The following is a 16,124-nucleotide window of genomic DNA, read 5'->3' on the forward strand; positions in this document are numbered from 1 at the left end:
TCTCTGCGAACTTTGTGAGTGGGGAAGGTGTGAACTTATGTAAAGCCTGTATGGTTGGTGCCAGGACACGTCGGCTGAGACCTCGCAGGCAGGGGGCTCGGCCTCGCTCGGAGGAGTGTGACAGCTAGGATGCCGCCATCCGTTGGTTATGGAGGGGGTTGCCTGTGCTTGGTGTTTCATTCCGCTAAAACTGACTTGCTGTTTCTTGCTGTGTATCTTTTCAACTTGACATGCGTGCGAATATCTGATGAATATCAGTTTCAAAAATCAATAATAAATATTTTCAGCACAGCATTTGGTTCTGTGCTCTCATTTTATACGCTGTTTTAGTATTACTCAACAGAAGAATTCCGGTTGGTTTCGCTTTGGCATCCGCTTGATTGTTTCGCAAAATCTGTGTGTGAAGATGACTATATGCTGCGTGAAGTGTAAAATAAAACACAGTAAATCCTGTGGCGTCTCATTTCACTCGTGAGTATCACGACAAAGCTCTGACTTTATTTATTTTATTTATTTATTTATTCATCTTCATCGTCTTCTACTACATACATAGAACACTTGACTAGACTTGACTTGACTAGACTAGACTAGAACTAGACTTGTGAGCAGCTTTAAATAAATAACTGCTTTCTGAGAGATCGTTTACAAAATATTGGTGGAGGGAGAAATGCGAGAAACGAAAGTAATACGGATAATAAGAAATCTTGAAGTACTCAGATTACTACAGGTTCCCTGTGTTGTCGCCCCACAGTTTTCCTCTCCAAAACCTGAATCTGCTTTCCAGATGGCTGGAAGCGCTTCCAATGCAGAATTTCGTTCCGACACGCTACCAGAAACTTTGCCCCAAACACTTTGACGATTAGAGCTTCACCCTGCGTATCGCACAGCAACACTAAAGAAGGCTGCTGTCCCAAAGAACGTGAGGGAAACTCAGGCAAGTCTGAATAAACTGTTATTTATTGGTTTTTATTGCGTAGCAGCGTTCTATATACATTAATCGTCTTCTAGGTTAATGTAGAAGACAGCTCTTCCAGTATTGTCTCTGTGGTGAGTACTGTGACAAAACCTCCTAAAAAGTTCCCTGCAATAGAAAGTGCACATTAATAGCACAGCATATGAACTCCGGAAAACGTCCAGTGTGAAGTTACAGCGATGTGTTTAGCAATAATGTAACAGTAAACATTAACTGTGCAGGTACATATGCCGAAGCACCTCTGTGAAGAACATTCATACTGCGATGTCTTACATAAACGAAAACAGGTGACCATATACTTGTATTTTGCGGTTGCAAAAACTACCTTTTATTAAACGGCACCTCCTTGAGGAAACAGCAAGAAGCCTATCCTCTCACATATCTGCTCTTTCCTAATCTGATTTCATCCCCACATTTTTGGTTACACTGCACCCATCTGTGTCCAGACTGAAATCAAAAGTGGAGTGCATGATGTATACCGTTCACTTTCCGCAGTTTGCAATTCAGTACTTCCAGGGTCTCAAAATATCAGAGGTAATTATATATGGATGAGTTATATACAATGTACCTAAGCTACAGGTACGTCATAAAAATTCACAGAAACCTAACGGACTTAGTTAGATTGAGAGTTATGAACATGTGCAAGAATCAATGTGCTGTAGAAAATTTTAAAGTTTTAATGTTATTGAATGCCCCTCATGTATCAGTTTTAGAGATCAGTCTACACAAGTCTTGTTACACAAAATAAACATGAGCGACTTTCTATACTTGTCTTCTCCCGTAACAGGCACAATTTAGGACTTGGTTTCCAGGAGCAATATTATGTGACTCCATGCCAATTCACAGATATATACAAAGCTCTGCTTGAAGCGCCAGTCTTGTTCCCTCAGCCTTCTACGGTATGTGATGGGATGAAAGCTACTAATACCTGTGGTATGCATTGATTTCTTAGGAGACCGAGCACAGATTCTCGTCACAGACACTGCACCAAATGACTGAGGCACCAAATTGCCCTTCCTCAGATGCCCTGCCCCCTGATGTGGGAAACATCCCTTTAGAAGCATCAACTAGTGCATCCTATGAGCACACACCCCAAAAAAAAAAAAAAAAGGTGAATCTTACCCCCAAAATGCGAGGTGTTATGTGTAACAAAGCAAATTTAAAGCAGGTGTCTCATGAAGTTGTGGAGGTAGAAAGTAGCCCTATCATTCCAAGAGATCAAGGCTTGCACATAGAACATGCTGACAAGTGTAAAACTACTCCAAGCACGGGGATACGGCGTTGCAACAAAGAAATCGTGTGCTCATTGGGGCCCGTCGCAGGCTACAGATGACACTGTAAAGAACACAAGCAAAAATTAAACATCTGCAAGAACTTGTCAATGAATTGGAGAACAAAAATCTGTTGGCAGAAGGGGCTCAAAGTAGGATCGAGTCATTTAGGGAACTGCCAGACGATATAGTTAAGGAGTGGAGGAAAAATGTAAAGCGGCACACAAAAGGATGTCGGTACTCCCAACCAACCAGAAAATCTGCAATGACCTTGCATTCTTACTCTCCTCGAGCGTACAAGTATGTCGCCAAGCTCTTCCCAATGCCTGCAGTAGACACGCTCCGGCAGTGGTGAAAGTCGTTGGGGCCTGGCCAGGCTTCACGCAAGAGATCCCCGACCACCTCAAGCATAGGCATGAAGACAGTGAAGACAGGGGAAAATTATGCTCAGTAATGTTGGACGGAATGAGTATTAGAAAGAAGTGTGAAGTGGACTAGGCTTCTGGACGGTTCATTGGGTACGTAGATTTTGGAGAATCTCACACCCCTGAAGAAACGGATGATGCACCCCTGGCAAGTGATGCACTGGTGTTCATGGCAGTGGGAGTTGCATCTCCATGGAAGATACCTTTCGGATATTTCCTAAATCAGGGCCTGTCAGGGGAGGTGTTGAGAAATATGCTGACTGAAGCTGTCACAGCCCTGATCGACTGTGGCCTAGAGGTTCTGGCTGTTGTCTGCGACGGGCTGGCATCAAATGTCATGCTGGCACGACTCCTGGGATACAACATTCATGACACATATACAGAGAGTTTCCTAACGTATTTCCCACATCCCTGCAACAGTGAAAAGAAAATTCTCTTCATCTTTGATGCAGCCCATGGACTAGAGTTGCTCAGAAACCTTTTTGGGGACCACAAAGTCCTACACTGTAATGACTATGCGGTGAGAAAATAAATGTTTTCCCACACCGTCAGCATTGTCAAGATTATACACGAATATGCTATAAAGGGCCTACACTGGCATATCGCAAAAACCTGTCACCCATAATTAAGACTACTTGAAAGCACTCGAGTGCATTATATTACATTTCTTGTACACCAAGCTACATGCTTGTTAACCTGGTGTTTATGTAATGTCAACAGACTATCAAGTGGGAGTACATAGAGGAGCTACAGAAGCTCCAAGAGAGCGAGGGCCTACGAGCTGCCAACAAGCTTACCAAGGCACACATTAATTTTGGCCGCCAAATAATGAACGTACGTCTCGCAGCTCAAACCCTGAGCTCTTCGGTGAACAAGGCGTTGGAATTTTCGAGGTGCCTTGGACTGAATGATTTTGAAGGATGTGAAGGCACAGCTAAGTTAATCGCAGATGTGGATCAGTAAGAAACTACTTTCTTCTCTAATGAAATCTGTACTGATAGTATAAAATATTTTGTTTTTCCAGGTCATTCGACATGTTGAACAAGCTTTCAACAACGCATTAATGAAAGCAGCACTGTGCCTATTTTTATAGGGCGGTCGTCCATGAAAGTGCTTCAGAATCTCATCATTTACGAATCTCACCTTGATATATGCCTGATGATGATAATTAGGGTTTATTGGCGCAAAAGCTACCAAGGCTATAGAGCGCCAAGCAATGGTATGTACGATGGCAAACGTAAAATCAGAGATGATTATTTAAGAACTACCGGAGACAGTTACCACATATGATAAAATGACTAAAATAACAGTATGAGATCACAAGAGACCAATTAGCTGGATGTCCTTGAAATATTCAAACACAGCTGTAAAAGGTACTTCAGCCTCATCACCCAGCAAAAGGGCCGGGTGAAACGGTAAACAATATCTGTAAAATCGATAGAAGTGACGTCGACGAACATCTTCATAGGATGGACATGTAATGAGGATGTGCATAACAGAAAGCGTCCCCCCGCAGTGGTCACACTCCGGGGCGTCCTCACGCCGCAACAAGTACCCGTGAGTAAGGAATGTATGACCCAACCTTAGCCGACAATGTACCACCTCATGCAGACGGTTTGGAAGTGGAGATAAGTTTCTCCCGAGATTAGGCTTGACAGAATGTAACTTATTTTTATCCTGCGTGTCCCAAAATATCTGCCACTGATCATTGATGACGTTTCTTAATGCCCGTCTAATATCCTGCATCGGGGCCTCAAGAGGGGTTATATCTTCAGTTAGTGCACTTGTGGCAACACTATCGCTTTCTCATTACCAGGTATCCCGACATGGCTGGGTACCCAGCAGAACATCAGGTTGTAAGACCTCTCCGAGATCATACTCGCTAAACACCTCGCATGGTGAACAAGCAAATCCTTAGTTGGGTGCAAGTTGCAAATAGCTTGCAGTGAGCTCAGAGAGTCTGTATACACTACAGATGATGTAATTTCATTGTTCAATATGTACTTGAGTGCTAAAATTATCGCATACAGTTCTGCGGTAAAAATAGACATGCTGGTTCTGAGACGGTGTGAGCTCGTGTGTGAACCCGTAACCATGGCGCACGAAACCCCTGAGCTGGTTTTCGAACCGTCAGTGTAAAACTCTGTGTGCTTGCTGAAGCTTTCTCGAAGATGAAGGAATTCTTGTAACAAAACAGCCTGTGAGGTGTCAGATTTCTTGAATTTTGTTAGTGACTTGTTGAAACTTGGAGGTGGATGCCATGGAGGCAGCCTTTGCTTAAATTCCATTACCTTGTAATCGTATTCAGCAAAGTTGCATCGTTTAACTTCCTGAGAGATGCGCATACAAAAAGGAAGTGATTGTGACGGTCTATTCAAAAATTGTTGCTTGTATTGAGTGTCCTGCACACATTCGAGCGCTGGATGTTGGGGGTAACACCGAACCCTAAGTGCATATGTGGCGCTAAGAAAAAACCTCCGTCTTGCGAGTGACCAGTGGTTCGACTCGACATACAAACTCTCCACTGGCGATGTTCTGAATGCGCCAAGGACTAAGCGTAGTCCCTGGTGATGTATCGGATCGAGTATCTTCAAAGCAGTTGGTCGAGCCGACCCATAAACAGCGCATCCATAGTCCAATCTAGAAAGGACAGTGGAGATGTAGATGCGATTCAGTACTTCGCGATCTGCTCCCCAGGACCGGTGTGAAAGTACCTTTAGAATGCTAAGGGATTTAATGCACTTATTCTTGAGTTGTTTCATGTGTGGCAGAAATGTCAGTTTTTTGTCAAAGATAAGCCCGAGAAATTTGTGCTCAGGCTGTACATTAATTGGGTGACTGCGCAACTTCAAAACTGGCTCAGGGAAAACTCCCCGAAGCCTCGAAAAGTGGACACAAACAGTTTTTTCAGGAGAGAACTGAAAGCCATTTTCATTTGACCACTTCACTAACCTGTTGATTGCCAGCTGGAGCTGGCGCTCACATGCAGACACATTTGAAGAGCAATAGGAAATCTGCACGTCATCAACGTACAACGAGTACTTAATAGAAGGAGGAATTACTTTTGCTATTGAGTTCATTTTCACGATAAAGAGAGTGACACTTAGAACTGACCCCTGTGGGACACCATTCTCCTGCACAAATGGTCGGGACAGTGTTGTTCCCACCTGGACTCTGAAGGTTATCCCTTCGAGGAAGTTCAAAATACAGCGCAGCATGCGACCGCGAAGTCCCATTGCATACAAGTCTCGAACAATACCGTACCGCCATGTGGTGTCATAGGCCTTGTGCAGGTCAAAAAATACACTGACACAATGCCTACTTCTTACAAAAGCCTCCCTAATTGTTGTTTCAAGGCGCAAAAGCTGGTCCGTTGTCGACCGTGCAGCCCTAAAGCCACATTGGTATCGATCCAAGCAGTTATTTTCCTCTAAAAAATATATGAGCCGGTTGTTCACCATGCGTTCAAAAGTCTTTCCCAAACAACTTGTGAGCGCTATGGGCCTATAGCTAGATGGATCTGATGAATCCTTTCCTGGCTTCAACAGCGGGATTATGGTCGCTACTTTCCAACCAGAAGGAAGTGATCCTTCTCGCCATACGGTGTTGAAGAAATCTAAAACACATTCTAACGAGGAATTGGATAGGTTTTCTAGCATGCTGTATGTCACACGATCTGGACCTGGTGCAGTAACCTTTCTGCGTGATAGGGCCCTCAGCAGTTCTGTCATTGTAAATAAGGAGTTATAAGTGTACCCATTGCCAGATCCAGGGGGGATGGTCTGCTTCTCTGACTGTTCCTTGATTTTAAGGAAGTCAGCGCTATAATGTGAAGAGCTCGATATGCTCTGAAAGTGTTCTCCAAGGGCGTCTGCCTGTTCTTGCACGTTTTGGCACACCACGCCATTTACTTGTAATAGAGGAACAGAAAAACTAGCATAATCTCCCTTTACGTTTCGGAGCCTGTCCCAAATTACCTTTGAAGGTGTGTTGTTATTCAGACTTGAGACAAAATCCTTCCACGACGCTTTTTTGGCTTGGCGCCGTGTCCAACGGGCTTTAGCCCTAGCCTTTTTAAACAGGATTAGGTTTGTTGTGGTTGGATATTTGCGAAAGATGCTCCATGCCCGATTTTGCTCCTTCCGTGTATCCTTGCAGTCGGTGTTCCACCAAGGCTTGGAGCGCTTTGGCAGGTTCCCAGACGTTTGTGGAATGGATAGAACAGCTGCATTTATGATCGCATCAGTCACCACTCTGTTTGTTTCTTCAATATCTCCTCTCTCAAGAGACAGAGATGACAAATCAACTGTTTTCTTAAAATTACTCCAATCCGCGCGGGAAAGGTTCCATCGAGGCGGTCGTGTTCTTAAGCTACTTGTTGGACCAGGAAATCTAAGTACAACTGGAAAATGGTCGCTACCGCGAGGGTTTGCTTGCACATCCCAATTGACATTATAATACAGAGAGGGGCTGCACAAAGAAATATCTAGGGGTGAAAATGTCTGAGTGGCAGAATTTATGTACGTTGGGAGACCAGTGTTCAAAAGGCAGAGCTGCTTTGAAAGTAAAACCCTTTCAATTAGCTTGCCACGACTGTCGAGCCTTGAGCTGCCCCACAGCGGATTATGGGCGTTAAGGTCCCCGAGAATCATGAAGGGCTGAGGAAGCTGATCACATAACTGTTCAAACTCTGCTTGGTCTATGTTTTCTGCTGGCGGTAAGTACAGAGAGCACACAGTAATTACCCGTTCGAGACATACTTGAGCGGCAACAGCCTCTAGGCTCGTCACGAGGGGTACGGCCCTTGCAGGTACAGACTGCGGGACAACGACAGCCACACCTCCCGATGCGCGCGCGCACCCTAAACGATCCTTTCTGAACACGGTGTATCTCCGAAAGGGGTTTATGCTTTGTGGGTGTAAATTTGTCTCCTGTAAGCAAAAACAAACCGCCCTATGTTCCTCGAAGAGGTCTTTTATGTCATCGACATTTGCAATAAGACCCCGACAGTTCCAATGGAGGATTGTTTGGCCCATAATGTACGAAAGAAAGAGAAAAAAGATTAAATCTAAGTACCTCGAATCAGAGGACTGTACTTTCATTTCCTACTTTTTTGGCGCAGTTATTTTCTGTCGAGGGGTTTTCTTCCTGGCCTCTGCCAGTTCCTTGTCAGAGATGTCTGGGAGCGAACCACTCACAGACAAACCCTTGACAGTCTTTTTCTGTGATTGTGAGCTCGTGCTCACGAATGAGCGTTCCGAGCTCGAGTCATCGTCACAATCCATAGAGATTTTCTCCACGGAGGACGATGACAGTTGTGACACCACAGCTTCAGGTGGCGTCATGGATGTAGTTGGTAAGACAGTGGGTGTGATGTCAGTTTGCGTTTTGGTGGATTGTACCTGTGTTTGTGTTGCGCGTGTTATCATTCTTGGTTTCTCCTTAGCCTTGTCTGCATAAGATTTGTTTCCGAACAAAAATGGTGACACCCTTTTTCTTGCCTCAATGTAACTTATATTAAGTGTCACTTTAAGATGTAGAACCTCTTTTTCGGCTTTCCATTTTGGACAAGACCGAGAATAAGAGGGGTGGTTTTCAGAACAATTGACACAATGTTCAGCACGATCACATTCCTTGGTTTCGTGTCCCTCCTGCCCACAACGTGCGCAACAGGGGCGACCTGTACATGCACCTGCAGCGTGTCCAAAGCGGTTGCACTTAAAGCAACGAAGAGGGTTGGGTATGTAAGGCCTAACGTCGGTTGTTAGGTACCCCACCTTAAGCTTCTCAGGTAGCACCGGTGTGTCAAACGTAAGTATAACGTTCCTAGTGGTAATATATTCGTTGTTTCGTCTGATTTTTATCTTGCGGACGTCTATAACTTGTTGGTCTTTCAAGTTCACCAGAATATCTTCAGCTGGCACATCGATCAGTTCAGACAGGGAAATGACGCCTCGATATGTATTCAGGGTCTTATGTAAAGAAGCTGAGATCTTGTGCCCCATCATCTCTGTCGCGTTCAGAATTGTTTTGCTATCCCTTTCGGATACACATTTGAGCAGTAAGTCGCCAGACCTCATGCGTTTGATCTCTGTCACATTTTTTGAAAGTGATGCAACCGCTTTTTCGATGAAAAAGGGCGACATTTTACCTAAAGGAGTGGGCTCAGGGCCAGCACTAGTCAGGACGATGAACTTTGGTGTGTTGTTTGGCGTGTTCAATAGCACAGTTTGTAAGCCATCGGTGCGAGGGCGCTTACCGCCCCCGATCAAAGATTTAGAAGAATATTTTTTACCCATGCGGTATTTAGAGCTGGACGATCCAAAACTGTCTCCCACACTTCACGTCCATACATGTGGAAAGGTCCCGGAGTTACTGAAAACCCATTGGCCGGGGTTTGACCAAAACCTCGACCGCCTCCGTTCATGGTTTCTCTCCCTTCACCTTTCATCCCCTCGGCACGGTAGGTAACACCTTGGGACTGGGGGCTGGGGTCCGTGGTGGCGCCACTCACCAAACACCAGCCGAAGCCGGTGCCCCCTGCGGGGTGATATATGCCTGCGGTCGTCGTTGTCGTCTTCGCATTGCTTTCCGATCGTCTGCCCGTTCTAAGCATAGCATGCTATGCAAACGCTTCAGTACATGAACTTGTTCTCCGCAACGTTTCAGTCCGTCGATCCATGATACTCCAAAAATTAATTCTGCAAAAACCACGTGAACCGTAGTCGCATACGCCATGGACAGGAATTCGCAACAGTTCCATCCTCCCACGTCCGCCGCTCTGTTATCCCACGTTACCGCACAGGGTCGGTAACAAACGGAGCCGCTCCGCTGCAGTTAGGGCGCAGAAATTCGTCCGCCAACACTGTCCATGACGAACGGATGGCTGCGCCCGGGCGGTCACGGTCGGGGATAGGAGAATCCCATTGACGGCGCGTCAAGTACGTTCTCTAGAGTCTTCCTATATTAACTCTATGCTCGCAGGGCGCTCGCTCAGGCTCAGTGGCGAAAGCTGGGTTTTTCGTTCGGTTTGTCACTCCGGGTATGAACTCCGAGGAGACGTGTTGACATTTTGAAAACATGTAAGTGATTCAAGGGTCCATTTCTCTGTTTATCTTGAGTGTGTCCTAGTGTTATGCCTTTTCCGTGGATGGAACGGACAGGTTTTGCCCTGAGGGTGGGAATAACGTTCCCACGACCTTTTGACAGCTAGTCAGCATTTACTGTAAAAAGCTTCAGGCTGAACTTGATAAATATAGAAGCTAAACGTGAGAGGGAGTTGGAACAACTAATCAAAAGAGTCACTGAAAAGAGGGGCGGAATTGAGCGAACGGGTGCAAAAAATGAGCAGATAATATTTCCCCGGGAACACAGCAATGTACCATTGCTTGACAACTGTCTCACCGTGCACAACAGTTCAAATCTCAAGGACGCTTTCTTTTTTTTTTTTTTCAAGTAACTGGAGAAGACGGTCTGTTTGCCAAGCGACGGAAGTATCTAGAAATTTTGAAGATCGTACGTACTTCCAGCATACCCCAACCGTACACAGTAGAAAACATATTCCTCCAAAAGCGAAGGAACGTCAATGTGTGAAATACGCTTTCGGAAATGAGCAAGAAATTATGCCAGTGACTGTCTCTGCCGGAATTATTCATCTGCACTGCCCGAACGGCGGTGTGTAGATGCCCCCTCGACAAAAATGGAAACAAACCGCGAGAGGCCCTGTCGAAGAAGGACGGATGCCAGTAGATAATTGGGCAGACTAGCATAGTATTGGGACCTCCAACGAGCTTTTTTTTAGGTTTTCAAACATGTAGCTTGCAAAGTTCCCATGTATTATAAAAACGCTGTGTAGAAACTCCAAATTACGTTCTTCATTCGAACTTCTGGTTTCTTTTTCGTTTTTTAACAGTAACGAACGGTTCTTATCGCCGTGGCTATCCAAGGTGGCGTTGTGTGTTTCAGCCTCGGGAGCAATTAAATGCTGCTAAGGTCATTGCGGGTTTGTTCATGGACTAAGGTCCATGAACAAACCCGCAATGACCTTATTTGATCAGGGCATATTTTGTTGGGTTTTCGACGGCAAAGGAACAGCTTGAGAAAAAGGATTGCTGCTTTGCGAAGAAGCTGACTTAGAAAGACTTCACTCTACTTTCAGCTGGTACACCAACAGAAGAAAAAGTGGCAAATGTATAAAAATAGTATTTCCCGTTCGCGTTAAGGCTCCGTTGTGGGCTCGGCAGGCGTCTCATATCACCCCGATTGAGATCCCCGTTGAGTTCATGAGGGTTTTCTTTGCAACTGTCGCCAATGTCTCTGCAGAATAAACCATCGGAGTAGACAACGCCTTGGTGCTCCAAACATGTGGGTGCAGCGGAGGACGGAGCATCAATATCCCTCCCTGTAAACTATGCCCAAAACCTGGAAAAAGTGAAGGAAGATAAACGCTGCTGCTATGGCAGACCTAATAAGAAACTTGGTGCAGAGCGACAAGCATCTAGTAGAACCTGAGAACACAAGAAACGAGAGAACACTAACTGGACGAGAGCAGTCCCAGTTCAAAACAACTCAGTTCAAAATTTCCTAGAAAGCATGCCTGGTTGGCTGGGGTGATTCGGACGAAGCATGTCTTCCACATACTATACTCCCCTAATTAACCACTCATAGCGGGAGATAAATAATAACAACAGTCAGGTGAAGGCCCTGCCTCCGACGAAGTTGTCCATCAGTTAAGTGAACAGCGATTGCGAAACTCAGCACCTCAAGTACGGCCGCTACAAGAAGCGCTCCTTGTAGAGTCTTTCCGTTTGATCTCCGCCGTCACGCCAAATTCTACCGAGCTGTGACAATCATGTTGTGGAAATCGAGGAGCGCTCAAGGAAAACCGACTTCGGAATGCTCAAGCGTATCTCAGAGAAGGCTAAGGCCGCTTTCGAAAACCTTCGCCTTCAGTACGGACTTGTACTCAATGATGTGAACTGAAGAATAGTTTCATTGCTATATACAGGGTGTTTCACCTAACGCGATAAAAAATCTAACTGGCGACGTACTCGCCGGATGACTGTGGGACTTTCGGCAATTACCTTCTGGAAACTTTTGCCACCATTGAGGAAGGCCTTGGGCAATTTTTAATTGCGCGAAATATATTTTTTCAATAAATTTGAAAATTGCCAAACGAACCTCACTTTTTTTACAGGAATACGAAGGCCTCCACAGATAACCGCAACAAAAACTGTGCACAGTATTGCAACAGAAATAGCAACAAAAAATATAAAAACCCCGTTTTATCCCCGACTGCTTAATTGTTGCAAAGAAGCGAGTGAAAAACGAGCGGCAGAGAAGGAAGTGTCCCTGCCTCTTGTTTTAACTTTCTTTCTCCCGGCTTGAACTTGATGCTGGTGATGACCGTCTTATCACAAAGAACCCACGAAATATGTCCCTGTTTCGTTCACATTTGCCAGTCACATCTGTGATTCCACTATCGACAGACAATGTATCCCACCTTTTGTTTTTTGTCACAGCCTGTGTTTGGCACCCTAGTCTTCCATGATATCTGGTTGCAGCAGGTCACATTATGGCAAGCATTCGCTACATAAACCGAGAGAAGACTAACATGTGTAGTGTTCCTTTTACTCAGGTCGTTGCACAAAACCCCAATCCCAACGTTCGACCTTCTTTTTCATCGTTTACTGTCTCCTCGTCTGCGTCGAGATGGGCCGTTGCACTCTCGCTTCTCTTGAAATACCATTCCTCCTGGAATAATATGGAAAAACGTGTCCTACCGAGGCAAGTTCCACCTTGACGGTGTCTCCAAGGTACCAAATGGTTTTTAACACGCCCTTCACTCTGGTCACCTTCACAACGTTATACGGTCCTTTATATTTCGTGGAGGATGCCGGAAGTCCTTTTCTTACTAGTTCTTGGTCGCCCGCTTCAAAATTCGCAATGCCAGTGTTATGGCGCCTATCGAAGTTGCTCGTCATCCTCCTGCGGTAGCGCTTTTCTTCCTCCGGTGTCCGCTTTTCTTTAAGTGCAATAGCTTGGTCAATCCCCAGAACTCTGTCAGCCGGCAGCACAGGGAGTTCGCCGTATGCAGCGAAGTGTGGACTGCATCCCAATCCTGCTGTGTGGGATTGGTTATGATGAGCAACAGCAGCATGTAGGCAGAACCTCCATACTCCTCTAAAGTCAGGGTAGACGTTGACGAACTGTTTTAAGCCTCATATCACACGTTCGGCAAGGCCATTCGCTGCTGGGTGGTAGGGAGCGGTATACTTTAGTGCAATACCTTTACTTTGAGCCCATGTCTGAAACTTCTTACTCCGAAATGCTGGGCAGTTCTCTGGAACCACGACCTTGAGATCTTGAAACATAGCGCGTCCTAATAGTGCAATCACGCTATTGACGTCTTTTCTCGGTCCTGCAGCTGCCACGCGGGTACATTCGTCGATAGCGATCAAAAACGTCTGCGTTCTTTGGACACCTTCCCCTTTTTCTTTAGTTCTGCAAAATCGACATGCACGACCTAAAAAGGTGTCTTCGAATGTTCTCCGAGAGCCGTTTCATCAATTGTTCGTCGGTACTTTATTTTTTACCTTTGACACACATGACATGAGCGGATGTATTATCGGATGTCGTTCTTCATTTTAGGCCAGCAAAGGCGCTTTCTAATCTTGTCGTACGTCCGACTAAAACCGTCATGTCCACCAGACTCAGGGCTCTCGCGATAAGGCTCGAGAATCGTATGTACCATTGTAGACGACACCGTGTACCTGCCCCGTTTGAGCTTTAGCGGCTCTGAACCTTCCCAAAGCTTGAGCGCATTAATAGTGACAGGATCGAAGGTATCTGTTGCCAAAAAAAGTCTCGAAACAGCATCGGCAAGACACACCCCTGGTCGGTGGGATACTTCGAAGTCGAACTGCTGCAGTTCGTTAATCCACCGAGCACCTTCCCTTTGGCTGTCATTTCGAAGGTGTATGTAAGAGCTTGCTGATCAGTGAATGCCTTGGAATGTGATCCTTCCAGATAAGGTCGGAAGTACCGTATCGCTTTGAGAGCAACTAGGGCTTCCTTTTCTGTTGTGGTGTAGTTCACTTCCGGTTCTGTAAAAGCCTTGAGAAGTGATAGTGAGAAGCATCTGTGGTAAGCTCAAATGGCAGACTAAAATTCGGCAACGTAAATACTAGATGTGACGAAATAGTCTTCACCAGGAGTTTGTAGGCATCTTCGCACTCAGGTGTCCACTTGACGTATACGCTCTGCTGTAGAAGTTTCGTGAGGCACCTCGTTTTCCTGGCATAATCCTGTATGACGGCTCGGAGGTGCCCAGAAAGTGCAAGAAACGCTCTCAGAGAACGGACGCCGTTCGGTTTCGTTACCTCCTGGATACGCACCACGGACTCGAATCTTGTGCTTTTGGTGTTTCCGTCGAACACACGACCGAGGAGTTGTACCTGGCCCTTGAATATCTCACTCTTTTTTGTGATGAATCTTGAGGTGAGCCTTGGACAATGCATCGAGCACCAAGCCCACATGCTTCCTCCTTTGTCCGGGAATAAGCAATGACGACACCTACATAGAAGTTGCAGAGCTGACCCAGGAATTGGCTCAGGACTTCGTTCATCATTTTCTGAAACCACGCCGGGAAATTCTTCCACCGAAACGGGGGTCTGTTGTACTCACATACGCCGAATGGAGTAGTAAAGGCGGCATTTTTCTTGCACTCCTCTTTAAAAACTTGCGAGAAGCCTTTGTTTAGGTCGAACCTGGAGAAAACTGTATATCTCCAGTGTGGTAAATGATGTTGTCAACCCGCGGCATAGGGGAAGGTAACAAGTCAGTTTTGGCTATTAATGCACCGGTAATCTGTGCACAGCCGAGATCTGCCGTCTTCTTTTGGGCACTATTGTTACAGGAGCGGCAAACGTTGATACCGACGGGAGGATTATTTGTCCCTCTAGCATGTCTTGTAGCTCTTGCTGTAGCCACTTTCTCTTATCCCTTGACATGTTCTAGGGCTTCTCGCGAATCACGTTTGTAGATCATAACTCAAATGACACTTCTAGATACGTTGTTGCAGTGTGGTATTTGCTAATGCAGAGGAGCTCTGTAAACTTCTTGAAGACGTCCCCTGATTTGTCTACCTTCCTGCGGCGAGGTGTGGATGTTTCAGAGTTAACTCGTTCCATGGCTACTTTGTCATTCCAGTACATGTTTATCTGGACGGGACAAGAGGAGGTCGTAGTCAGCGTCCTCAATTACTAAGGCTTTTGTCTGTTTGGTGTTTCCTTGAAAAGTCAGTGTGATGTCGGCCCGATGACGAAGGGTGTTCCTGAACTGACGACGTCTACTATTCTTCCAGGAGTGATACGGGTCTCGTCTGGTATTTTCTTATTTACCACACTAACTGAGGCTCTACTGTCAAGCAATGTCTTTGCAACTTTTCCGTTCACTGTAAGGTCGATGCAGAGAAGAGCCGGGTTACAAAGGGAAATAGTCTCGCTTTTTTTTCAACGGTGATGTGTATACGCGGTTAATCTTATCGCGCTTCTTGTGATTGTGTTCCACGTGCCTACGTGTTTCACCTTGATAAGAGCGCCGTCTAACTGTGTATAAGATCGCGCTGTAGGTGGTTCTGACTCTCTTCTGTACTTGCTACGTGGCTCCGGGCTGTCGGGCCACGATGTGCCGAAATTAAAGAACCTCTTGTTGGATGTTCCAAGTTTCCGTGTGGCTATGCACATACACAACGAACGGGTGGGACTGTTCACCCTCTTTTACTTTTTTCTTTCTTGTACATCGAGTGCATCGTCGTCTCCAGTCTCTCGACAGTATGGTGTTCTCACTCCCACAGCTTCTCCAGTTTGCCAACCTCGATTTCCGGAGTTCTGTGGCCCTGTCCGTCGTCGATCACGGAAGGGCTGTGTGCTTGCACGACCTTGGTCGTCTGTATGATGGCGTGGTGGAGTATCTACGCACAACTCTTTCATGCAGCTGAGAGGCTCCTCGACTGACTTAAGAGCTTTTACTTGAACCTGCTTCTGCATATCTCTTGTGAGTCCATGTATTATGAGAGGGGCGACCCATGTTTGAGGCAGGTTGGTGTCCGCTATTTGCAGTAGGCGTCGTTTCTCAAAGTAGTATTGTAAAGGCGTCTCAGACGGCCTATACCGGAAGCGGAAGGCTTTGTCCTACCTATCTAGCAATTTTCTTGAAATGAAATGAAGCTTTCTCTCCATTCTTTCCAGAGTTGGTCTCAATGGCCTGGAATACGGGGTTCATACCACTTCATTGCCATTCCGGTGAGAAACATTCGAAGATTCTTCACGCGATCCTCGTCAACATGGCGGTAGTTCTTGTCGCACGCATATTCATAGGAACTAAACCAGGATGCTGGGCTGTCGAACTGTCCATCGAAGGGCTCCGGCTTCACCAACTCAAATTTGGGCTTCT

The 16,124-nt window shown here is 45.9% G+C and overlaps 1 long non-coding RNA gene across 1 annotated transcript; it reads right to left on the minus strand.

Annotated features, from left to right (window-relative positions):
• Window positions 1-939: 939 nt before the first annotated feature.
• Window positions 940-2,002, minus strand: LOC135368581 (uncharacterized). Its single transcript, XR_010414824.1, has 2 exons — window positions 1,902-2,002; window positions 940-1,081 (listed from the first exon to the last, which is right to left on the minus strand). It is a non-coding gene; the product is annotated as an uncharacterized LOC135368581 (long non-coding RNA).
• Between the last annotated feature and the right edge of the window lie 14,122 nt (window positions 2,003-16,124).

This window comes from Ornithodoros turicata, chromosome 1, assembly GCF_037126465.1.
Source record: "Ornithodoros turicata isolate Travis chromosome 1, ASM3712646v1, whole genome shotgun sequence".
NCBI classification, from domain to species: Eukaryota; Metazoa; Arthropoda; class Arachnida; order Ixodida; family Argasidae; genus Ornithodoros; species Ornithodoros turicata.